Source organism: Dipodomys merriami, unplaced genomic scaffold (genome assembly GCF_024711535.1).
Source record: "Dipodomys merriami isolate MVZ:Mamm:240054 unplaced genomic scaffold, mDipMer1.0.p SCAF_34, whole genome shotgun sequence".
Lineage (NCBI taxonomy): Eukaryota > Metazoa > Chordata > Mammalia > Rodentia > Heteromyidae > Dipodomys > Dipodomys merriami.
In genome coordinates, this window is record NW_027204937.1 from 16,806,933 (window position 1) to 16,832,543 (window position 25,611).

The 25,611-nt window shown below is 44.4% G+C and overlaps 1 protein-coding gene across 2 annotated transcripts in view; it reads right to left on the minus strand.

Moving 5' to 3' along the window:
- Window positions 1-15,928, minus strand: part of LOC138803469 (nuclear transcription factor Y subunit gamma) — a 79,802-nt gene extending 63,874 nt beyond the window's left edge. Inside the window, exon 1 of one of the 2 annotated variants that reach the window (XM_069987542.1) lies at window positions 15,703-15,928. The gene's annotated coding sequence lies outside the window, so the exon portion shown is untranslated. Of the gene's footprint in view, window positions 1-15,197; window positions 15,213-15,702 lie in introns of those variants that run through there. The other variant, XM_069987543.1, reaches the window with a different exon arrangement.
- Window positions 15,929-25,611: the final 9,683 nt, after the last annotated feature.

Consider the following 25,611-nt stretch of genomic DNA (forward strand, 5'->3'; position numbering starts at 1 on the left):
TTGTGGAGGGGAAGGGAAAAAACAAATCGTTTAAATAGGGATACAGGTGGAACCATTGCAACAATGAGACGTACAAGTCGTTATGTCGAAAAGGAACTTTACAACTTTGGTGGAGGGGAGGGGGAAACAAAGGAGGAGGCTACAATACTTGATAAGAAATGTACTCATTATCTTGCCCATGTAATTGTAACCCCTCTGTACAGTATTTTCACAATAAAAAAAATCTAAACATGAAAAAAAATTAAAAAATTAAAAAAAAGAATACCAGTCTGTTGCCGTAAGTACTTCATTCTTTAAAAGAAGCATCAGACCTAGAACAAATCATGGTAAGTGAGGTAAGCCAAGCTCAGACACACAAATGGTGCATATTTTATCTCATATGCAGAAGCTAGATCTAAAATACACTGGGACATGATCAATTGTACAGGACTCTAGGCATTGACATACAGTGAGACCAAAGGAAGATACTATTAGGGAAGGAACACAAAGGTGCAATGTCTGTGTGCCTCGGACCACATAATACTTATAAAATGAACTCTAGGAAATGGAAACAGGACGTATTTTCTTTGTTGTTTGTCTTGTTTGTTCATTTATCTATGTTTGGGAGGGTAGGAAGGGAACAGAAACGGAGGGGCGAAGGGTGAACAAATGCAGCAGTGGTATTCACTAGACACTACCTTGAAAATGAACTATACAACTTGCAGGTGGGGACAGGAGGAAAAAACTGTGAGAGAGCTAGGGAAGGTGTGACATTGTCCAAAAAGAAATATACTCTTTACCTGACTTGTGTAACTGTAACCATTCTGTACATCACCTTTATAATAACAAAAATAAAGAAAGAAAGCATCAAAGCAACTGGTTTTCTTTGTCTAACAGTACTGGTATCCATATTCAGGGACTCAAGTTCACTAGACACTCCAATCTCTGAGCCATCTGCACATTTGTTTTTTTTTTTTTTTGTTTGTTTGTTTTTTGTCAACGGTTGTGGGGCTTCTACTTGGGACTTGGGCACTGTCCCTGAGCTCTTTTGCTCAAGGTTAGCGATCTACCAGTTTGTGCCTGGGCACTGTCCCTCAGCTCTTCAGCTCAAGGCTAGCACTCTACCACTTGAGCCACTGCACCACTTCCCAGTTTTCTGAGTGGTTTATTGGAGTTAAGAGTCTCATGCCGGGACTGGCTTTGAACCGTGATCCTCAGATCTCAGCCTCCTGAGTAACTATGATTACAGGCGTCAGCCACCAGCACCCAGTGCACATGTTACTTACTTTTTAGGGAGGGCCACAACAGCTGTCCAGGTGCATGACTGAACCATGATCCACTATGATCCCATCATAGCTAGGATTACAGGAACGCATAGCCATTACCAAGCTTCTGTTGAGAATGAGTCTCATGTACTTTTCTGCCCAGGCTGGCCTGGAACTATGATCCTTCCCTCCTTATCTCAGCCTTAGCTGAGTATGACAATTACCCACCTCCGAACACAGCTACAGGTTAGGCAATGGTCTTATGTGTAGACCTGTTTACTTCTAATCACAATCCAACCTCAGCCTTCAAAGGTGTGAGACATAAGCTCCTGGCTCAAGGCTGTTGTTTTGTTTGTTGGGGGTGGGGAAAGTGTTTCTGTGTGTCATACTATGGCTTGAACTCAGGGTCTCATGCTCTTGCTTAGCTTTTGGTTCAAGGCTGGTGCTTTACTACTTGAGCCATACCTCTAATTCTGACTTTTTACAAGCTAAGTGGAGATAAAGAGTCTCTTGGATTTGTCTGCCCCTGCTGGCTTTGAACCACAGTCTTCATATAGCAACCTCCTGAGCAGGATTACAGGCATGAAGCACTCTTCTTTTTATTTGTGTTTTGTTTCTTGGTGTCAATCCTGGGGTTTGAACTATCCCTGAGCTTCTTTTTTGCTCAAGGATAGTACTCCACCACTTGATCCACAGCTCCACTTCTGGCTTTCTTTTTGGTGGAGATACGAGTCTCATGGACTTTCCTACCCAGGCTGGTTTAGAACCATGATACTCAGAAACACCTGAGCAGCTAGGATTACAGGCATGAACCATCTGTGCCCTGTTTCAAATCTGTGGGTTTTTTTGTTTTTGTTTTTGTTTTTTTGTTTTTTTTGGGTCCGGTTGTGGGACCTGAACTCTGGGCCTGGGCGCTGTCCCTCAGCTCTTCAGCTCAAGGCTAGAGCTCTACCACTTGAGCCACAGCACCACTTCTGGCTTTTGTCTTTTTGCTTATGTGGTGCTGAGGAATGGAACCCAGGGCCTCAGGCATGCAAGGCAAGTGCTCTACCACTGAGCCACCCTCCCGGCCCTGTGTTTCGTTTTTTGTTTTTTTTTTAATAAGTCATAAATACATTTTTTAAAAGGTCTACCAGATTACAGGCTTGTTTTCATTTACTCCTAAACAACTTCCCAAACTAAACCCACCTCAAAGTAAAAAAAAAAAAAAAGTATCAGTACATTTTCAAAAGAAGGTGAGCTGGGGCCAGTGGCTCACACTTGCAATCCTAGCTACCCAGGAGGCTGAGATCTTAGGATTATGGTTCAAAGCCAGCCCAGGTAGGGCAGGAAAGTCTGTGAGACTCTTATCTCCAATAAACCACTCAGAAAACTGGGAAGTGGTTCAGTGGCTCAAGTGGTAGAGTGCTAGCCTTGAGCTGAAGAGCTGAGGGACAGCATTCAGGCCCAGAGTTCAAGTCAATCCCCATGATCAACAAAAAAAAAAAAGAATCTGGCAGGCTTAGGAAGGTACTAGTAGTAGACTGCTTGCCTAGCATGCATGAAGCCCTGGATTCAATTCATCAGTACCACATAAACAGAAAAAGCTAGAAGTAGCACTGTGGCTCAAGTGGTAGAGTGCTAGCCTTGAGCAAAAGAAGCTCAGGGACAGTACCCAGGCCCTGAGTATAAGACCCAGGACCAGCAAAAAAAGAGAGAGAGAGAGAAAAGAAGAATCTGACAGTTCTGAAGATAATCCCCAAAGAACACCCAGAAATATTGTGAGCAATGAACATCATTAGAATAAAGGAATTAATTCAACATTGGTGCTTAGTAAATGGTGCTCAAGTAATGCATGAAGTAACCAGTAAATGACACTATATGTAGATGACAATTCCAAATTATTTTTAAAAAATATATTCTTCACAGCATAAAGACCAATGAATGGAAATTTATTCTAGCAGAATCTACTTCCGCTCTCAGATCTGTCCAAAGATAAGAATAAGACAAGCTGCCTACAAAGCTATGAATGGGATTGTCAGGCACGGGCTGCTTCAATACTTGACAAGGATACATGAAGACAGAAAGAGAAAGAGCAGCTATGTCTTTTCAGTTAAATGTATTTATATTCTAATCCCTCCTCCTCACTACTTTTGAGCTGAGCAACAACATACTAGTTATTTAAAACCCCACTGGGGCCAGCCTCCTATACTATAAAATATCATACAAGGTTGTAAAGAGTAGGATAACTTAATTTGTTCAATAAACACTTATAATCTAGACAATATAATTAAGCCCTTGATCCTAAACAAGACATAATCCCTGTCATTCTCAAGGAAAAGGCTAAAGTCTTGTAAGGAAGACAGTTAAAAATAGGTATCCACAGAGATGTTTTAAGAGTTACAACACAGCTGGGTGCAGTGGCACCCACCTGTAATTCTAGCTACTCAGAAGGCAGAGATCAAGATACCCTAGAAAAAAACTTTTGAGATTTTGCCATCTCAATAAAAAGTTTCCCATCTTAATAAAAAGCTAGGCACAGGACTTCACACTTCTGGTCCTAGCTACATGAGAACTATAAACAGGAGGATCACAGTCCAGGCCTACCCAAGCAAAAAAGTGATGCCTTATTCAGAAAATAGAAGCAAAAAGGTATAGGGGCATCATGGCTCAAGTAGTAGAGTACTTGTCTAGCGTGTGTATAGGCCCTGAGTACAAATCTCAGTACCACCAAGAAATAAAAGAAGATTTACAAGACAGATGCAAATATATAATGGTATAGACGGACATAAGTGGAGGACCTCACCTTAGTCCTATCTAAATGTAAGGCTGGCTATTTTAAATCCTAAGAATAGGAGCCTACTAAAACAAATCAACTGTATGCAAAAAGGCTTGGGAAGGCTGAAATTTAGTATGGTGGCAACACCACATTAAAAGTTGAAATACTAGGGTCTGAGAAAGTGGCTCAGTGGTAGAGTGCTTGCCTTGCATGCATGAGGCCCTGGGTTCGATTCCTCAGCACCACATAAGCAGAGAAAGCCAGAAGTGGGACTGAGGCTCAAGTGATAGAGTGCTAGCCTTGAGCTGAAGAGCTGAGGGACAGTGTCCAGGCCGAGTTCAGGCTCCACGACCAGAAAAAAAAAAAAAAAAAAGTTGAAATACTAAATCACCATACTAAAAGTTGAAAAGTAAATGAACAGGAAGCCAGGTATGATGGCATACACCTATAATCCCAGCAGTCAGAGGTTGAGACAAGAGGATCAAGAGTTAAGGTTTCAGCTATATAGCAAGACCATATCAAGAAGGGAAAAGGAAAGGAATGAGAAAGAAAGCTCAGGGAAAGAAGGAATACAGAAGGGGAATTAGAGGGAAGAAAAGGAAGGATAGGAAAAAAAGGAAACAAAATATTAGGAAGATGGTTTAAAAAAAGGCAGTACAACTCAGTGATTAATACATGTGTAAGATAACAACACTGCTTAATAAACAATGACAGCTGCTATTATTATTATTATTACTACTACTAACTGAATCAAGTAACTTTTGAAGTCATATTAGTCCTAAGAGTCATTTTTGGGACATTTAAACTTGCTCCAAGGAGTCTTTTCCTATTATATGCCAAGCTATCCTATAGAGCATGGTTCTTTTTAAATTCATAAACTACAAAAGAACTGCTCATCTGGGCTCCACTGGACACCATTCATAACATGAGATGGTCTCACAAACAAGCTTCCATGACTAAGTAAGGCTGATAACACTACACTACATGATATCTATTCTCCTCCTCCTTAAAGGGTCATATGGCACATGAGCACAAAGGCTCTTTTCCCTTCTTGACATAGTCTTGCTATGTAGCTCAGACTGACCTTAACTCTTGATCCTCTTGTCTCAGCCTCTGACTGCTAGTATTATAGATGCATATCTGGTTTCCTGTTCATTTACTTTTCAACAACAGTTGAGTAAAGAAATACATTTCCAGCCAGGCATTGGTGGCTTACAGGATTTTTATAGGGCAGTGTAAGGCGTCTTGGTCACTGCTAGCTAATAGGGTTTAAATGGGGATTGCTCAAGAGGGAACAAGAGTTAAGAGCAGTGAAGGAAGCTTGTGGAAGGACACCTGTTTACAGAAGCAGAAATGGCTGGTTATCTCTTGCTCAAGCAGGGCTTTTAAAATGTATTCTGGGGCTGGACACCGGTGGTTCATGCCTGTAATCCTAGCTACTCAAGAAGCAGATTGGTAGAGCGCTAGCCTTGAGCTAAAGAGCTGAGGGACAGCACTCAGGCCCAGAGTTCAAGCCCCACAACCGACAAAAAAAAAAAAAAAAAAAATTAAAGGAGCAGAGATGTGAGGATTGTGGTTCAAAGCCAGCCCAGAAAGTCCGTGAGACTCTTATCTCCAATTAACCACTAGAAACCAGCAGCCGAGTCCAGTTCATCTGTGTCTTTCTCCCAGTGTAAGGATCTTCCCATTCAAAGGCAAACAGTGGTTGGCTAGCTGGAGCCACACAGAAGCAGAAAAAACATCCTTCAAATCTAAACAGGTAAACTACTTTGCTTGTGGTAGTAGAAAGCTCAGCAGAGGCACTCAACAGGATGGCACTGCTGACAGCTCATAGGTCCTATGACAGGTCAGTAGTCTTTTCTTCCTGCCTTCTTGACAGGCAACTGTGGGATTTCCATAAATGTCATTCAATCAGTATTCTTGCATCCTTAAAATTGCTCCAAGTGGGACTGAATCCCCAGATGTTTCCCTCTGCACTGGATATTGTCTCTACCCAACAGGAAGAGCAGACAGCCCCAGGTTTGAGATCTACCATTATGGGTGCATGGTGGCAAGCCAGACCTAGATGGTGGGCAGAGGGGAAGAGCTCCTCAACCCAGACATCAGTAATCTCCAACATGCAGGTGGGCTTCACCAGGTCCCACTCCTCCTGGTGGTGGAGTTGCCATTTATCTTCTGTTAGCACAGGCACTGCCATGATGAAGGTGTTTGGTTCTCTCAATGTAAGACTTATGCCTGCCCACTACCCCTTAGGCCCCATGAAGGTGACTTGGGCTCCAAGTTTTGTTAGTACTTCTCTTTCCAGCAGGGGAATTGGGCATTCTGGCACATCCAAGAATTCATGAGTTACCATGTGTCCTCCTAGCTGGCATGTCCAGGGTCAACAGAACTGCCAGGTAGTTAGGATGACAGTAGCACTGACTATGACCCTGAGCTTAGTAAGTGAGATCAAGGTCTGGTGACCACGGAATGTTCCAACACCTGTACCTGCCATAAGTCACTGATGGCCCCCTACTTTCATTTTGACCATGGTCTCTCTGGGACCTGTTAGTAAGGAGCTGGATCTTCCCAATCTGACTCGATTCCAGCTATACCAGTGAGGTTCTGGGTCCCTCATTCCTGTTGCCATTTTGTCTTCTTCCCTAAAGCAATTTTGTTAGGTCCTCGTGTTGATCCCTTATGGTGAGGAATTCATTCTTCCAGGTGCCTGTCTCCTTGCAATACACATATTGGTCATGTTAGAGAAGGGTCCTTCTATTGGGTCTCCCCTTTTGTGGTGGGGCTGGCAGCTTGGTCAGGTCTGGTCTTCTCAGTGCTGCAGCCAATAACCTTGGTTTTCATTCTTCTATTGACTTCCCACTTGGCCTCATAGTTTCAATTTACAAAGACCTTGTTTGCCTTTTCTACCAGCTAGGTGGTGTTCATCCTAGGTAAGTCTTCAAGTTTCTATAGTTTCCAGAAACTACAGCATATGATTGGCCATGTAGAATGTATTGATCATTCACTGGTTTTCTGGTACTTCTGAGTCAAAAAGAGTGTACACCCAGAAGGCCTTACACAGTCTCTCATAGAAGTCAGTTGGTGACTCCTTTAATTTCTGGACTGCTATGGTTTTGGACTTGTGGTTGGCTTCTTAGCTCCCATGTAGGAGGGCAGTGTGATAGTGGTAGAGGGCACCTCATCCATCTGCTGTATTGATGTCCCAGGCAAGCTGAGCATTGGGGGACACTTCTGTCACTCAAGCTTTGGCATCGAGGGTTCCTGCCTGGGTTCCTTCAAATCAGTGGCAAGCTTCTGTCAGGACTTCATCGTCACTGTTCCATGCTGAAGAATGTCAGAAGGATCTGGTAGCAATCATCTCAAGTAAATTGGTAGGTCTGGAATATGAACTCTAGGTGGTCAATCATAGCCTGGGGCTTCTCTGAATATGACAGGGTATGATTTCTCAAGTTTAGAAGGTCAGTGCTAAGTAAAAGATAGAGCACCTGTGCTGGACCATGCCATCAGCACTGATCTGCTGTGGTCCCTGCAATTCCCAAAGAGGCATCTGAAGGGCTATGGTCAGAGGGGCTGGTGCTTGGTACGAGCAAAGGCACTGGCTCATGCAGACTTGGGCTTTGGGACGGGAGGCGGGGGGGGGGGGGGGGGGGGAGGCTTGGGAAGCCATCCAGGTTGGGATGCTGTTGAAGGGTTGAGGGGGACTCACTGAGGGCAGCGGGATGTCAGTATTAGTGGCTCTGTGGCACTATGCTCTGGGGGCATACAGCAGGGCATAAGTGGTTCATCTTCTGGGTCCCCTTGCAAAACAGACTTTGGTCTTTGGGATTCTTTGTCTGGGTCACAAAAACTGTGCTCTGTCCCTTTTCATTGGCACAGAACTGGACCCAGTGGGGAACAAGGTCTAGGCTATCAGGAGCCAGTGTTGATACAGGGAAACTGATCTGGGAGTCCAGGGGTTCCTATTAAAACCTGATGGATAGCCCTGACAGTAGGTACCTCCAGGGTACCTATAGAGGGCCACCTAATCCCCAAAGCAGGCCATTCCAATTCACATCACATGCACTATTTTCCTAGAGACATTCTGGTCCCATAGACTGCAGAAAATCCCTTTCTGACATGTTAAAGCATATACTCTAGGACTGTAGGTTTTGAAAAACTTCTGCCATGAGCCGGGTGCTGGTGGCTCACGCCTGTAATCCTAGCTACTCAGGAGGCTGAGATCTGAGGATCGAGGTTCAAAGCCAGCCCAGGCAGGAAAGACCGTGAGACTCCTATCTCCAATAAACCACCAGAAAACCGGAAGTGGCGCTGTAGCTCAAGTGGTAGAGCGCTCGCTTTGAGCTAAAGAGCTGAGGGACAGAGCTCAGGCCCAGAGTTCAAGCCCCACCACCAACAACAACAACAAAAAAAAAACTGCCATGCTGGTCAAAAGTACTCCCTATGTCCTACTCTATGTGTCTTCCCCTACCTCCTTGCATCAATAGCACGAAGACAAGATTGGATGCCCCTTCAGAGAAGAAACCAATCAGATGTCTGCATGGCCACATCCAGAAGGAGCTTAGCTGCCTCTTGGCATCAATGGTGGGATCAGCCTGTAACTCTGGATAGGACTGCTCCAACAACACCTTAAGCTATAGGAGAATCACAATGGGATAGCAGAACAGACTCATCCAGACTCCACAGCTTTTGACCATGGATCCAGAAACAGGCACAAGCAAGTCAGGCCTCATTCACATGCACATTCACCTATAAGAGGTTATTACAGTTCCACCCCCATTTGGAAGTCCCTGGCCACTGGAATTCCTTTCAGAATTTCCTGGGTAATGATTAAACTCCCTTTGATGGGACCCAAAGACTAACTTTCCCTGGGGGCTTACTGAGACAAGTTGCCAGGCAAGTTGGTCCACTTCTTGGAGTCCAACTAGGGCAAGACTACCCAGAGGGTTGGAACTCCAGGGTGAAGGAGGATCCAGAATACCATCAGGTGGAGTATCTCTCTTTCAATCCAAAGTCCCTTTCTACTCCTGAGCAGTTGGGCCAGAAGGATTAGAATCTCTCTAGGACTGAACTGGGAATGTGGCTTAGCAGGAGAGTGCTTGCCTAGCATGCATGAAGCCCTCGGTTCAATTCCTCAGCACTACATAAACAGAAAAACTGGAAGTGGCACTGCTGTGTCTCAAGTGATAGAGTACTAGCCTTGAGCAAAAGAAGCACAGGGACAGTGCCCAGGCCCTGAGTTCAAGCCCCAGGACTGGCAAAAAAAAAAAAATTTTTTTTCACTGGGACCTCCAGAGATGTTGCAGGAAGATAGACTAGAGTGAAACCAAGCTACACTCAGAGAAGTAGAAGTCTGGCTTATTTGCAGCCCCAGATGAGCTCACGCTGGAACTTCTGGGTCCCAAGTAGCAGTGTTACAGGGTTTTTATAGGGCAGTACAAGGGGTCAGGTCACAAGGGCTACTAATAGGTGGGTTTAAATTAAAGGTTGCTTAAGTGGGAACAGCGGATAGGGCAGTGAAGGAAGCTTGTGGGAAGTCTATTTACAGAAGCAGAAATGGCTGGTTATCGCTAGCCAAAGTGGGACTTTTGAAATGGGTCCTAGGTTTATCACTGGTACAACTAGTAACTTCCTGTCTTCTGGGCCTGCTGACCTACGCTTGTTTTGAATAATTTTTCCTGTTCAAGGGCATATACTACTTAATTTACTAGCTCTTTTGGTTTTAAAATAGATACAATATGCTAGTGTTGGAGGAAGGTTTTCCTAACACTGGGCAAAGACTCTTCCTTCAGAACCCCGGACAATTTATGGCTTCTGAGTTTAGAGATAACAATAATTAGGTATTGTGAAAAAACTTCAAAACTCCTATTTTTAAGCCTATGACATGACACAAAATATATTCTACCCTAGTATCATTTCTTAGGAGTTATCCTATTCCTCCTCTTTCCACTCTCAAGAACTATGGTTCAAACCCATGAACTAACTACTTAAGGAACAGGCTATCCTGGAATCCTAATTTTTAAGGATATAGATCTACTCTAACTGGTGACTATCCATTTAAAGAGGACACATTTATATACCTTAAACATGAAGGGGGGCTGGGAAGGTGGCTCAGTGGTAGAGCGCTTGTCTTGCATGCCTGAGGCCCTGGGTTCAATTCCTCAGCACCACATAAGCAAAAAGAAAAAAAACCTGAAGTGGCGCTGTGGCTAGCCTTCAGCTGAAGAGCTGAGGGACAGCACCCAGACCCAGAGTTCAGGCCCCAAGACCAGACCCAAATAAATAAGTAAATAAACATGAAGATTCAAATTTAAACCTAGATTGAAAATATTCAAATGCAAAGGTTAAACTCTATTTCATCTCTCGCTCTAAACTGCAACTGAAGGTCTATCCATGAGAAAGTTCTGACTTTCTAAAAAGCAACAATGGATTTAGAACTAATCTGTGGAAATTGGGAAGTCTCAAAATGGAAATATATACCCCATACTGAAAATGGGTTTAGGTGCTGCCTCACTGTACCAGGCACAACACTGCTACAACACAAAGTGTGAAAAGGGGCCACACATCTTGCTACCTGGCAAGAATTTTTCAGGCAGAGATTTCTTCCAGCTTACTTCAAAGAAAACATTGCCCAGGTAACTACAGTTCACATACACCAAACTAAGTTATACTGCAACTGACAATATGCAAATCTCTCCTTCTGGATAGAAGGGTAATACTGGTGGTTCTAAAAAAATTTTTGGTGGGGGGGAGAGGCGGGTATCAGTCATGGGCTTGAATTCAAGGCCTGGGCACTGTCCCTGAGCCTCTCTGTGCTGAAGGCTAGAGCTCTACCTATCACCTGAGCCACAGCTCACTTCTGGTTTTTGAGTGGCTAACTGGAGATAAAGAGTCTCACAGGGACTTTTCTGCCCAGTCTGACTTCAAACTGCAATCCTCAGATCTGTCTCCTGAGAAGCTAGGATTACAGGTGTGAGCCACCCGCACCCAGCTTGGTTGTTCTAATTTTAAAAAGCACTGCTTTTAGCAAATATGAAAAAGCTTTCATTTCATCAACATCATTATCACTCAGCAAATGGAGATTAACAGATCATGAGACAACTGTTCCCTGAAACAAACCATCCTACTACTTGGGAATTTAAAAGTTTAAGACTGACCTTTTCATTGGCCAACTGAAAATCAGTTCCTAAGACACAATAGCATAACTAAATTATTTCTTTCATATCAATGGGGAAATCTTGATGCACGTAACAGGAGGTAATTGCAAAAGACCTTCTCTGGCAGTCAGAACAGATTTTATGCTGTTCCAAACAGAAAATATGTGTTCTCTCATCTATTATGTCCACTCAGTAATAGGTACCTACCACACACTACTGTATTCATGTGTTAGGTAGGTATTATTGCCTCTACTTTACATAGGTTTAAGAAACTAAGACAGGGCTGGGAAGGTGGCTCTGTGGTAGAGGGCTTGCCTTGCATGCCTGGGTTCAATTCCTCAGCACCACATAAGAAAAAAGAAAAAAGCCAGAAGTGGCGCTGTGGCTCAAGTGGTAGAGTGCTAGCCTTGAGCTGAAGGACAGCGCCCAGGCCCAGAGTTCAGGCCCCGAGTTCAGGCCCCACAACCGCCCCCACCCCAAAAAAAAAAAAAGAAAGAAAGAAACTAAGGCACAGACAGAAAATACTCCGGCACATACACAAGGCAAATGCCCTGAAGAGACAGAACTCCTTCTTAGTTTTGATTACAAAACAGAAACAACCCCTCCCAAAGGCACTTTGTGGTCAAAGTTTTTGACATCCATTTCCTCCAGCAATTCATCTACTTGAATTATGTTGGGTGCTTTGAGTCTCTGTGGGCAAACACTCAAATGACCTGTAACCTTCCTAACTTGTTGCAGTTCATACATGAAAAACTGAGTAAACAATGAAAAGACATCAAATAACTCACAATCAGTTTCCTCTGAGAACAAGAAATAAAATGTAACAACTTGCTGGCTAAAGAATATTCTTCCTCAATTTTACATATGCCTGAGGCTAGAGTAAACCTCAAGGTTATCTGTAATCCTAATAATGTTCTCTGCCTTTATCACTCTGGTAGCCTCTTGAAGTAACTTTGTTAGTCACCTCTGGCGATACATGCCTTAATCCTAGGACTCTGGAGGATCACAAATTGGAGGTGATATACTCCTAAGAACCACCATTGTCACAACAGACACGAAAACAAAGAATTGTCTCAACAAGGCAAAATTTACAAAAATCGGTAAGAAAGCACACAGGGGCAGGCAGGCTACTCCCTATTTATCCCTAACACAACAGGCCTGCCCCTCTGCTTTGATTGGTTGGACTCAGGTTCACAACCTGTTCGTGATTAGCTAGTTTGAAGAGGGTAAGGTGCATTTATATAAGGTGATCATTAAAAGACTTAGAAATAAAATGAACAGTACTCAAGCTATCTCAAAGCATAACCACATTCTCAGTTTCTTGAACAATCTGAGGTATGTCTTCTGAAACGTGTCAATTCTAGCTTGGAACAACAAGTTAAAGCCTTATTATTTCAAAAATACTTCCTTATTATCCCAAAGCAGTTATTTTCCTTTCTTTACTTGCTGACACTGTCTCAGCAGGATAAGCAAAAAGAGCTAAGCCACCAGGTCAAAGCAGGAACTTTTAAGCAATCCACTTTGATAGAAAAGAAGCCTTTTCTCACAGAGGTCAGCATGACTACTTGTAATCCTAGCTATTCAGGAGGTGGGAAATAAGGAGGAGTAAGATTTAAGAACAAATAGGGTGCTGATAGTTCATGCCTGTAATCCTAGCTACTCAGTGACTGAGATCCGATGATGGATATTCAAAGCCAGCTGTGGCGGAAAGGTCTGTGAGACTCCAGCAAATGGTAGGCTAGAAGCATGGCTCCTTACCATCTTTTTTCCCTGTGTCACCAGGTGCACACCATTTCACCCAGTCACTGTGCTTCCCCTGGAGCTACAATAATAGGCTCAACATTGCACCAAGCCATTCATTCGCTGAGATGGAGTCTCATAAACTTTAGTGCCCAGGCTGGCCTCAAACCATAATCTCCTGACCTCTACCTCCCAAGTAGTAAGGATTACAAGCTTGAGTGACCATGCCTGGACACTTAATAAACAACACTCATTCAGGCCTTGCTGGCTCACACCTGCCTATAATATTAGCAACTCACGAGACTGGTATTTGATTATCACAATTTAAATCTAGCCCAGGCAGATAAGTCCTTGCCACTCTTACCTCCAATTAACCACCAAAGCCACAAATGGCTCAAAGTGGTAGTGCACTAGCCTTGAGCACAAAAGCTGAAGAATAGAGCCCAGACCTGATTTCAAGCCCCAAGAGCAAAAGAAAGAAACAAAGGAAAAAGAAATAAGATAATCTACTTGGAATGCCATGTACCTGAGGGATGGCTCAAGTGGCAGAGTACCACTAGCACAAGACTGAATTCAAAATGCCAGTACTGCCAAATTAAAAAAAAAAAAAAAAGCCAGGTGCCAGTGGCTCACGCCTATAATCCTAGCTACTCAGGAGGCTGAGATCTGAGGATGGCAGTTCAAAGCCAGCCTGGGCAGGAAAGTCTGTAAGACTCTTATCTCCAATAAACCACCAGAAAACCAGAAGGAGTGCTGTGGCACAAGTGGTAGAGCACTAGCTTTGAGCTGAAGAGCTGAGGGACAGCGCCCAGGCCCAGAGTTCAAGCCCCATGACCGACAAAAAACCAAAACAAAAAACAGGAGACAGTCCCTTAGAAACAAGCTCTCTGGGAATTTGACTAGAAGACTTACATTCAAAGTTTAGGTAGAACTATGTGTTTTGGCACTAGGAAAATAGGTTTCAATTCCAGCTTAAGTATTTACTGAGAGAAACTGGACATGTATCTGCAATTCTCATTCTCTACTAACTTCCCCTTCACTCTTGAAATTGAGTTGCATATTCACATAAGTGACCAAATTTTGAAAAACACAGCTGTTTCTTGAAATTGTTATGAAAATGTAAGTGCAACATCTATCTAAAGCTAAAAAGAACCACTTAAAGACTAGAAAAAGAAGTTTACAACAAATGCTTCCACGAACCCCAAATCTTGAGGAGGAGCAAATGTACCAATACAAGCAACAGTTCAATGGAAAAGGAATGAGCCCCTTAACAAGCCAACTCTAATAAACTTGACTGAAACAAAAGCTTTTTGAAATAGGAACCAGAAAGTGTTGACAAATCCTCTTCAGGCAAGATGCAAGATGGTATGCATTGGTTTATTTTATTGGGGGGAGGGAGGGTTACATAATCAAAGTTCAAAGTACAGGACTGAGGACATTGCTCAGATGGTACAGAACCTTGTCTGGCAAACATGAAGTCTTCAGTTCAATCCCCAGGACCAAAAAGAATTGAATACATATGAGAATTTCTTTAGGCATATATAAAAGGAAAAAAACCAAGATCCATAATCCCTAGTTAGCTCTTCCTCCTAAGGGGGAAAAGAACAATATCCACTAACAGTCAAGTACATAAACAGAGCTGGAAAATACAGCACTGACCTATATGTATCCTTTCTAGAACAGAAAACTTTCATTCACATATCAAAACTGGGATGGTCTTAAGATCCAAGATCTCTAACTGCTCTTGACATATATCTCAAGTATGCAAACTTTCCCCAAAACGCTAGAAAGTTCTGCATTAGATTTTCTCACTTATAGCTAATAGTACTTAACACTGTGCTTAAGCTTGGCACCAGTCACTCGTGGATCAAATAGTATCTAGAATCCCTCTCTCCCCAATTACCTGGATCCTAGCATCATATCCCAGGTGTGGTAAGTGGACTCCAGGGCTCTGTCAAAAACTATGGGTTTTTTTGTTTTGGGTTTTTGGGTTTTTTGGTCTGTTTTTGAAGCTCACACTCTACCACAAAATCCCTAATCTGTTTTGGTCCCTGGAGCTCAAATGCCCTTCTCTTCCCATATCCAGTACTACAACCAGAGATTTCAGAATCACTACGAATGAAGTGACACTCCATGCCTGCCACCCCTTGATCTGGAAATCCTTTCTCGATCCTTAAATCAGGTGCCAGGATTTCCACGCCTGGGAGGAACCTCAGAGTCTTGCATGTCCCTATCCTGTACATGTATGTACCAGGGAGAACGCCTCTAGGATTAGAAGCACACCCCATTGCAGGCCATTACCCAGGTCACCGCCAAAGGGCCTGCCAGGCCACCACCCTCTCCTGGGATTTCCAGCTTCGACCCTCCAGCCTCCTCCTCACGCCTCCACCACAAGTGCCATGGCCCCCACTAACTACCCCAACCCAAGCCCGGCCCGTCCCCACAGCAGCCCATCCAGCATCACCCCCAAGGCCGCAGCCGTCGCGACCAATAAGGTGTCAGGTCCGCGGCCTCCCCGCCACCGACCAATCACGAGCGAGCCCCCCCGCCATCGCCTTCCGCCAATGGGAGAAAGCCCGCGGGCCCGGTCGACCAGGCGCACCGGCCCCGGGAGCGCGGCGGCGGCGGCGGAGGCGACTGAGGAGGGCTCGGCGACAACACAACATGGCGGCAGCAGTGCGGAGCGAACTGCAGCGGCGGCCGCGGAGGGAAGTGAGGTCTCCGCCGAAGGCGGGAAACGCTTCCCCTCCCCTCCCCCCGCCGCGCCCCCTTCGCCCTCCGTCCCCAAGCTCCCGCGCACTCACACCTCAGCTCCGGGGTCTAGGGAGGAGCAGGAGCCGCCCCCGCTCTCCTGCGGTGTCCGGCAGCGCAGAGGCCCGGGCACGGCCGAGGGGCGGGGAAGCGTGTGTCACGGAGAACGGAGCGCGCGGAGTGGGGTCACAAACAAGATGGCGGCCACGCCGTTCGCACCGTCTCTCCTCTCCCCTCCCCCTCCCTGGGCGCCTTGACTTCCAGTATTGTGTGGTGCGCAGAAGCTGAGTGCCCCGAGGTCTCGCGAGAATTGGGGAGGAATGACTGTAGGCCGGAGTGAAAGGATTGCTTTGAGTGTCCTGGCTCCGCCCCTTTCTCTCGGGCATCCGGAGGCGTTGCCTGGTGACCTCTGCGGGCGTTCTGCCCCGGGGATTTCTGCAGAGCGCTCGATTTTGAATTTTAGAGAATAAGAGATTATAGTTTTGTTTTGTTTTCTTTTCTTTTCAGTTTGGAGAGGAAGAAGGATGATGAGGAACGAAGGAAGACCTCGGTTGCCCGGTTGAACCTGTCGTTTAAAAAGATTGCTATCTGAGATTTGGGAAATTATGTAACCACTTAATCACAATAAAAAAAAATTTTTTTTAAAAAGATTGCTACCGCCGGGAGCCTGTGGCTCGCGCCGGTTACCCTGGCTACTCAGGAAGCTGAGAATTTAGGATCGTGGTTAGAAGCCAGCTCACCTCCCCCACTTCCCCTACCAGCCTAACAGGAAAGTCCGTGAGACTCTCACCACCAGTTAACTACCAAAAAGCCGCCTAAAGTGGAGTTGTGGCTCAAGTGGTGGAGTGCTTGAGCAGAAAAGCTCAGGGACAACCCAGCCCCCAAGTTCAAGCCCCAGGACTGGCACCAAAAAATAAAAAAAGCTACAGCCAGCTGCTGATGGCTAGTACCCAAAATTCTAGCTGCCTGGGAGATTAAGATATGGAGATGGTGCTTCCATGCCAGCCCTTGCACAAAAACCTGTGGGACTCCACCTCTGGTTAACCAACCTAAAAGCTGGATAGGAGGCTTCATTCAAGTGGTAAAGTGCTAGCTTTGAGCCTGAGGCCTTGAGTTCAGGCCTTGATACTGGCACACACAAAACCACAAGCAATATCAATTCAGAGCCCTTAACACCAAAACGTAATGATATGTAATTTTTTTTCTTGGCAGAGCTGAGGACAGAACTTAGGGCCTTGCAGGGGGAGAAGGGGGGAGATGGGGAGGGATGGGAAGGGAAACAGGAGGAGGCAACAATGCTTGATAAGAAATGTACTCATTAACTTCTTGCCCATGTAATTGTAACCCCTCTATACGATATTTTCACAATTAAAAAAAAAAAAAAAAGAACTTAGGGCCTTGCACTTGCCAACCAAGTGCTCTTGTACTGAGCTAAATCCCAGCCCTACAATTTTTTTTAAATGTATTATTATACAGGTGATAAACACAGGAGATATATTTACATGCATCAGGTAATGAGTACATTTCGTTTTCTACAGTGTCATCTGTTCCCTCAAGTGCTCTTCCACTGAGCTAAATCCCCAACCCACCCCCCTCAAAAAAAAAAAAATATATATATATATAACTACTAGGACAAGAGAATGGTGGTATACATCTGTAACTCAAGCACTGGAGAGGCTGAGCCAGAAGGATCATGAGTTTGAGGCCAGCCTGAGCTATATAACATGACTCTTGTCTTTAAAAAAAAAAAATGAAGTGGGGCGCCAGTGGCTTATGCCTATAATCCTAACTACTCAGGAGGCTGAGATGTGAGGATCTCAGTTCAAAGCCAGCCTGGGCAGGAAAGTCCATGAGACTCTTATCTCCAAATAACCACCAGAAAACTGGAAGTGGTGCTATGGCTTAAGTGGTAGAGTGCTTGCTTGCCTTGAGCCTAAAGAGCTCAGGGACAGTGCCCAAGCCGAGAGTTCAAGCCCCATGACTGACTAAAAATTAAAAAAAAAAAATGCCTGTCTGGGAAGGTGGCTCAGCGGTTGAGCGTGCTTGCCTTGCATGCATGAGGCCCTGGGTTCTATTCCTCAGCACCACATAAGCAAAAAGAAAAAAGCAGGAAGTGGCGCTGTGACTCAAGTGGTAGAGCGCTAGCCTTGAGCTGAAGAGCTGAGGGACAGCACCCAGGCCCAGAGTTCAGGCCTCATGACTGGACCCCAAAAAAAAAAAAAAAAAATGCCAGCCCTGTATTTGATTCTTCAGTACCACATAAACAGAAAAGGCCTGAAGTGGCACTGTGGATCAAGTGGTAGAATTCTATCCTTGAGCAAAAAGAAGCTCAGGGATAGTGCCCAGGCCCTGATTTCAAGTCCCAGGACTTGCAAGGAAAAAATTGCCAAGAATGACGAATTATGGACATTAGTTTTTGTCATTTGAATGAATGCAGAGTGAAAAACATAAATGAAGACAATTGGAAACCACAGTTAAAGTAACCATCTACTTTTTCATCCTTCTGTCTCTCCATGTTCTCCTAATATAAAGCATTAGTAGTATTTCCATTTCACAGGTAGGAAGACTAAAACTCAAAAGGGTATAGCAACTTGATCAAAACTCCACAACTACTAAGTGTCACACAAAAATTTGGACTTCAAAACCTATAGTCATATTCATCAAATATGTCTATACAGACTTATCTACAGCAAGACAACAGTAGTAGTGCAGAAAGGTATGGGACTGCTCTTACTGACAGTAACCTTGAATTTTACAAATAAACTGGGAACTTTTTTTATTTGTTTGGTTTTTGAGACAGGGTTTTGCTATGTACCCCATGCTGTCCTTGAACTCACTCACTATTCAGCCTTCACGTCAAGAATGTTGGCATTATAAAGTAATTTCAAAATGTATATTGAGAGTCTCTAGACATCTCTGTGGCATAGTCAATGATTTGCATTTCAGATGCCCTGGGTTCAATCCCCAACACTGGGCGAAAAAATAGTATATTGAGATCTCAGAGAAATTAACCTAGCTAGGTAAGACTTTGTATACGTATTTACTGGAGAATTATTACATTGGTATGTGAAAAGATTTGTTTGTAAAAGATGTAAAAAAAAAAATAGATGTAAGGGGCTGGGAAGGTGGCTCAGTGGTAGAGCGCTTGCCTTGCAATGCATGATGCCCTGGGTTCGAGTCCTCAGCACCACATAAGCAAAAAGAAAAAAGCCGGAAGTGGCACTGTGGCTCAAGTGGTAGAGCGCTAGCCTTGAGCTGAAGAGCTGAGGGACAGCACCCAGGCCCAGAGTTCAGGCCCCACAACCGGCCCCCCCTCCCCAAAACAAAAGCAACTGGGCTGGGAAGGTGGCTCAGTGGTAGAGCGCTTGCCTTGCATGCATGAGGCCCTGGGTTTGATTCCTCAGCACCACATAAGCAGAAAAAAAAAAAAAAAAAGCCAGAAGTGGCACTGTGGCCCAAGGGGTAGAGTGCTAGTCTTGAGCTGAAGAGCTGAGAGATAGCGCCCAGGCCCAGAGTTCAGGCCCCACGACCGGACCAAAAAAAAAAAAAAAAAAAAAAAGCAGCTCAAGGGGCTGGGAAGGTGGCTCAGTGGTAGAGCGCTTGCCTTGCATGCCTGAGGCCCTGGGTTCCATTCCTCAGCACCCCATAAGCAAAAAGAAAAAAGCAGGGAGTGGCGACCGGACCCAAAAGAAAAAAAAGCAGCTCAAATTAGTATTAAAAGTGATTATTGGTTTTTCTTGTTTTTGTTTTGCTAGTCCTGGGGCTTGAACTCAGGGCCTAAGCACTGTCACTAAGCCTTTTTGTGCTCAAGGTTAGCATTCTATCACTGGAGCCACAGCACCTTTTCTAGCTTTTTCTGAGGGTTTATTGGAGATGAGACACTTGTGGGTGGGCTGGGAATGTGGCTTAGTAGTAGAGTGCTTGCCTACCATGCATGAAGCCCTGAGTTTGATTCCTGAGTACAACATAAACAGAAAAAGCTGGAAGTGGCACTGTGGTTCAAGTGGTAGAGTGCTAGCCTTGAGCAAAAGGTCAGGGACAGTGCCCTGGCCTTGAGTCAAGCCCCAGAACTGGCACACACACACACAAAAAAAGTTTCATGGACTTTTCTGCCCAGGCTGGCTTTGAATTGTGATCCTCAGATCTCAGCCTCCTGAGTAGCTAGGGTTTTAGGCGTGACCTGCCAGCACCTGGCTAAACGTGATTATTGTTAGGGCCAAGGACTTGTCTCCGTGGTAGAGGGCACAATCCCTAGAACCACAAACAAAAAGGAAGAAGTGATATTGTTGCACTATAATAAATAACAACATATAGGAACAGCCATTGCTTTCTTCAAGAGCCTGAAAATAGATTGCCCTCAAAATTAAATATAAATCTACATAGTAGAGAAAACTAAATGTAAGAGGTGCTTAAAAGATACTTTTGCTGGGGGCTGGGAAGGTGGCTCAGTGGTAGAGCTTTTGCCTTGCATACCTGAGGCCCTGGGTTCAATTCCTTAGCACCACATAAGCAAAAAGAAAAAAGCCGGAAGTGGCACTGGGCTCAAGTGGCAGAGCATTGGCCTTGAGCTGAAGAGCTGAGGGACAGCGCCCAGGCCCAGAGTTCAAGCCCCATGACCGGACCAAAAAAAAAAAAAGATACTTTTGCTGGGCACATAAAAGCAAGAGAAAAGACTGATATGTCTGCTTTCATTTTGTATATGTCTCTGCTTTAAACCATTGTGTGGTTACTATGGAATCACCTTGGAATCCAGGATTTTATCACTGATCAATACCATCCTTATAGGGGACAAAACTACCCCTAAGGAGTAAGAGCGCTTCCTCAGGCACTTGTTTATTCTGACCGTGATAACTTCTATGGATCCCTCCTAAAACAAGGACTAAAATGATAAACCAGGTCATTCTTTGACTGCATGGTTTAATATATATATATATATTTATATATATATATGTATATATATATATATACATATATATATATATCTTCCCCCATTCCCAGTTTCTTGTCTAAGTGTTTATCTCATGTCTGTAATCCAAAAGACAGATGAAGATGTACTGACTGAAGTGCTGTCTTCCCATGATTGCAATATAATAAATCTTTTCTCTGTCCTTCTATTTGGAGTATAGGGGTGAGTGGCCATACCTGACATGGAACTCCTGAAGTTTGAAACTGTGGCGTGAAACTCCAATTTTGTGAGGCGAACGTGATAACCACTACACTACGGAAACCGCGCTTGAAACTCCAATTTTGTATTGCTCAAGCACTGATGATGTAGCTCAGAGTGAGCTTCTAGAGCATGTGCATCCCATGCACAAGGCCAGTATTTTGATAGTATATTAACATTCTGGTGCATACCTGCTGAGCATTAGTGTTTGTTGTACAATGGATTTTTATCAATATTTTCCCTTTCCAGAATCCTTTCCCTAGGGAATTACCTTCCACATCTTATTCTCATGAAGTTTGGCCTTATTTTGACCAAGAAATATGAATAGAAACGTTAAGAGCAACTGCTGAGCAACAGTTTATGAGCCATCCCATGATTCGCCATATTATTTTTTTCTCTGCTGGGAGAGCAGTATGTCCCCCCAAAAAGTCACTTTTCCAAAATGAAGATACATAGAACCACAGCTATACATAACATGTAACATGAGCAGAAAATAAACCTTTATTGTAAGCTGCTACAACATATTTGGTTGTTACCACAGTACAATCTAACTAGCCTAATCTAATATAGTCCTAAAATTAGTTGTCCCTGAGAATAAACCTAGAACTTGCAAGAGATCAGGAAGGTAGAGCAACTGTAAAAAAGTAGAGGCCTGGGGCTGGGAAGGTGGCTCAATGATAGAGCACTTGCCTTGCATGCCTGAGGCCCTGGGTTTGATTCCTCAGCACCACATAAGCAAAAAGAAAAAGCCGGAAGTGGCGCTGTGGCTCAAGTGGTAGAGTGCTAGTCTTGAGCTGAAGAGCTGAGGGACAGTGCCCAGACCCAGAGTTCAGGCCCCACGACCGGACCCAAAAAAAAAAAAGTAGAGCCCTTTCTTGGCTTACCCAAAGCCCTGGAGTTAATCATGTGGCTGAGGGGGATAAACCCTCTAATCCTGATTCTACTAGGAGAAATGTTAAGTAGTCAGATAAGAAAGCTCAGTGAAGTCACACACACCCTTAATCTCAAAATTCCAGGGGTTGAGGAAGAAAATACTATGTAGCCAGGTAAGTTCCAGATTAACTTTGTCTACCATAGCAAGACTCTTAAAAAAAAATTAAAAGGCAAATGTGACTGTAATTTAATAAATGGGAGCCAAATAATCATTCTTGTCAACCAATCACTATTTCTTTGAGAGAGATTATTTTTTGTTGTTTTTGTGCCTGTTCTGGGGCTTTGAACTCAGGACCTGGGTATTATCCCTGAGCTTTTGTGATCAAGACTGCTGCTCTACTAGTTGAGCCACACCTCCAGCTTTTTGGTAGTTAATTGAAGATAAGAGTCTCAAAGACTTTCCTGCCCCATCTGACTTCAAATTACAATCCACAGATCTCAGCCTCCTGAGTAACTAGGATTGTAGGCTTGAGCTTGGCACTAACACTGCCCTTCAGGGCCTTGTCTCAGTGAAGCCACACTAAATGTTCATTCTTGTGTCTCTGTCACCTGTGTGATAAGTGAGATTATCTCAAACTGCCTCAGATAATGAATTTTTTTTTTTCCCCAGTACTAAGGTTTGCTGGTTGGTTCTTCATCTAGCTCAAATGGCTTCCCCTTCCCCCACCCCCCAGCCTGGGGCTTGAAATCTGGACCTGGGAGCTGTCCCTAAACACTTCAGCCCAAGGCTATCACTCTGCCACTTGAGTCGTGGGCCACTTCCGGTTTTTCTGGTGGTTTATTGGAGATAAGAGTCTTACGGATTTTCCTGCCTAGGCTAGCTTTTAAAGCTCCATCCTCAGATCTCAGCCTCCTGAGTAGCTAGGATTACAGGTGTGAGCCACCAGTGCCCAGCTCAAATGGTATTCTTTCTTTCTTTTTTTTTTTTTCTGGTCGTGGGGCTTGAACTCTGGGCCTGGGTGCTGTCCCTGAGCTCTTCAGCTCAAGGCTAGCGCTCTACCACTTGAGCCACATCTCCACTTCTGCTTTTTCTGTTTATACGGTACTGAGGAATCGAACCTAGGGCCTTATACATGCGAGGCAAACACTCTAACACTGAGCCACCTTCCCAGCCCCACAAATGGGATTCTTAAATGGAGCTATGCCTCCAGCTCTGCATTTTTTGCTGATTATTTTGAAATCTAGCAAACTTTTCTGCCTGGGCTAGTCTCGAACTTCAGTTCCCTATATCAAAACCTCCTTAATACCTAAGATTACCAAAATGAGCCACTGGCCCTTGTTTAACAAAAACTCTTTTGCCAGTCCTGGGGCTTGACTCAGGGCCTGGGCACTGTCCCTGAGCTTCTTTGCTCAAGGCTAGCACTCTACCACTTGAGCTACAGCAGTGCCACTTCCAGTTTTTCTGTTTATGTGGTGCTGAGGAATTGAACCGAGGGCTTCATGCATGCTAGGCAAGCACTCTACCACTAAGCTACATTCTCAGCCCAACAAAACTCTTTTTAAGATCAGTATGCTTTCCTTTTTTTTACCTCTGGGGCTTGAACTCAGGGCCTGGGCAAGTCTAGCCCTCTACCACTTGAGCCACAGTGCCACTTCTGGCTTTTTCTGAGTAGTTTATTCGAGATAAGAGTCTTACTGACTTTCCTACCCAGGCTGGCTTTGAACTGTTATCCTCAGAGCCAGAGCTCAGCCTCCTGAATAGCTAGGATTACAGGCATGAGCCACCAGCACCTGGCTCAGTACGCTTTCCTGATGTGATTGCATGCTCACCCAATTAATGTTTACTCTATTGTAAAGGCTGGTCTTCAAACTCCTGGATTCAAGTTATTGTCTCATGTCAGCCTCCAAAGTAGCTAGGACCACTTTACCCCATCAATTTTCCCAGTAATTGTATTTTTTATTGTAAATCAGATTCTAGTTTAAATGTTCTATGTGTTTAGTGAACACACACACACCCTCACACATACACACACACACACACCCTCTCTCTCTCTCTCACACACACACACACACACACACACACACACACACACACACACACACACACACCCTTGCCCCAAGCCCTTTTTTCCTTTCTGCCTACTATTAAAAGTACTTTAATGGGGGGCTGGGAAGGTGGCTCAATGGTAGAGAGCTTGTCTTGCATGCACCACATAAGCAGAAAAAGCCAGAAGTAATGCTGTGGCTCATGTGGTAGAATGCTAGCCTTGAATTGAAGAGCTGAGGGACAGTGCCCAGGCCCAGAGTTCAAGCACCATGACCGACAAAAAAAAATTACTTTAATAATCACTATGATAAACTCTAGATTACAGCACAATAGACTTGTGGGGACAATAGCCAGCCAGATTTCCTAAAGCCATGCACCTTTTACCTTACTATGTGCTGCCTTTGACAAAAAAAGAAAAATCACTAATGCCAAAGGTCTTGTGCTGCTGGAGGTCAAAGTAGAGATGGCCAAGTACCAGTGGCTCTTACCTATAATCCTAGTTACCCAGGAGGCTGAGATCTGAGCATCACAGTTTGAAGCCAGCTGTGGCAGGAAAGTCCTTATGTCTCTTATTTCCACTTAACCACCAAAAAGCCACAAGTAGAGCTGTGACTCAAGTGGTGGAGTGCTAGCCTTTAGCACAAAAGCTTAGGGATAACATCCAAGTTCAAGCCCAAGTCAGGTACCAAAAGAAAGGGGGGGGTGTGTGGAGAAAATGATATTACTACCACTTAGTTGGTGCCTGTTTTCTCTCACAGGGCCTTTTAACAATAAATTCCTTGCATTTCACCTTGTCTTGTGGTGTCTGATTTTCTGAGGATGTAAAGCTGACATGAATGTAGGAAGGATGGGATAATTCCTACCATAGTACTTCTAGTGTTCCCTGTCAGCCACAGGAATAGGTACATGACCCCATCTGGCCAATAAATGAGCCCCACACCTTGTCTAAGTGGCTCCTCATGAGGTCTCAGCATCATTTAGCTCCTAGAACATTAGCCACTTGATCAACTTGCACCATAGACAGGACTGACAAAATGAGCACAGGCTTGCAATGCTGCTGCCTGGGCCCAGCTGGTAAGAGATATGTATTTATGCCTTCACCTGCAACTTCCTGATCCTAATGGGCATGCCACCTCATAGACCGTGGTACTGGGCTTCCTAAGCAAAGGAGACAATAGAGTCAATGGAGCCACCTAGGTCAAGAGATTCATCTATGTACAGAACAAATTGATCACTGGGAAGCAAGACAGAACAACCTACTCTCCTTTTCTTCTTTTGATGGACTCTCAGATGTTTCAAGGCTTAATTCTACATATAACCTGTCCAGAGACTGTCCATATGGTCACAAGGGTGTACCTGCCCAAACTGGCAGAGCTCAGGAGACAGAGTCAAAGTACCTGTATCTGTTTGGTCACTTTTTGATCTCTCTGAAGACCAGTTTCCCCAATCCTTACCATATAAAAAATTGCCATTCATGAAGCCCAGGTCACTTATACTCCAAAGACCATCCTAAAGCCAGGTGTTGTGGTACACAACTATAATACCAGTACTTGGGGGATTGAAGCAGAAAGATCATGAGTTCCTGGGCCACATAGTGATAACCCTCCCCCCAAAAAAACTATAAAAACTGATGATCCTGATGACTAGATTCTTAGGATCATTTTCAAATTCCTGAAGGGAGGAATTGCTTAGGCTAGCTTTGGCCAAGTGTGGCAAGGCTGCCATTCTATGAATTAAAGTGTACTGAGAGAGAGAGGATAGAGTAACACTTTCCAGAAAATTAGGAGTAGAAGTTGGGCAGACCAATATCTCTCCACAACTGGAGAATAAAGGGAAATTTGTCTCTCTTTGTGTAAAGAGATCAGAAGACAGAATTTTAC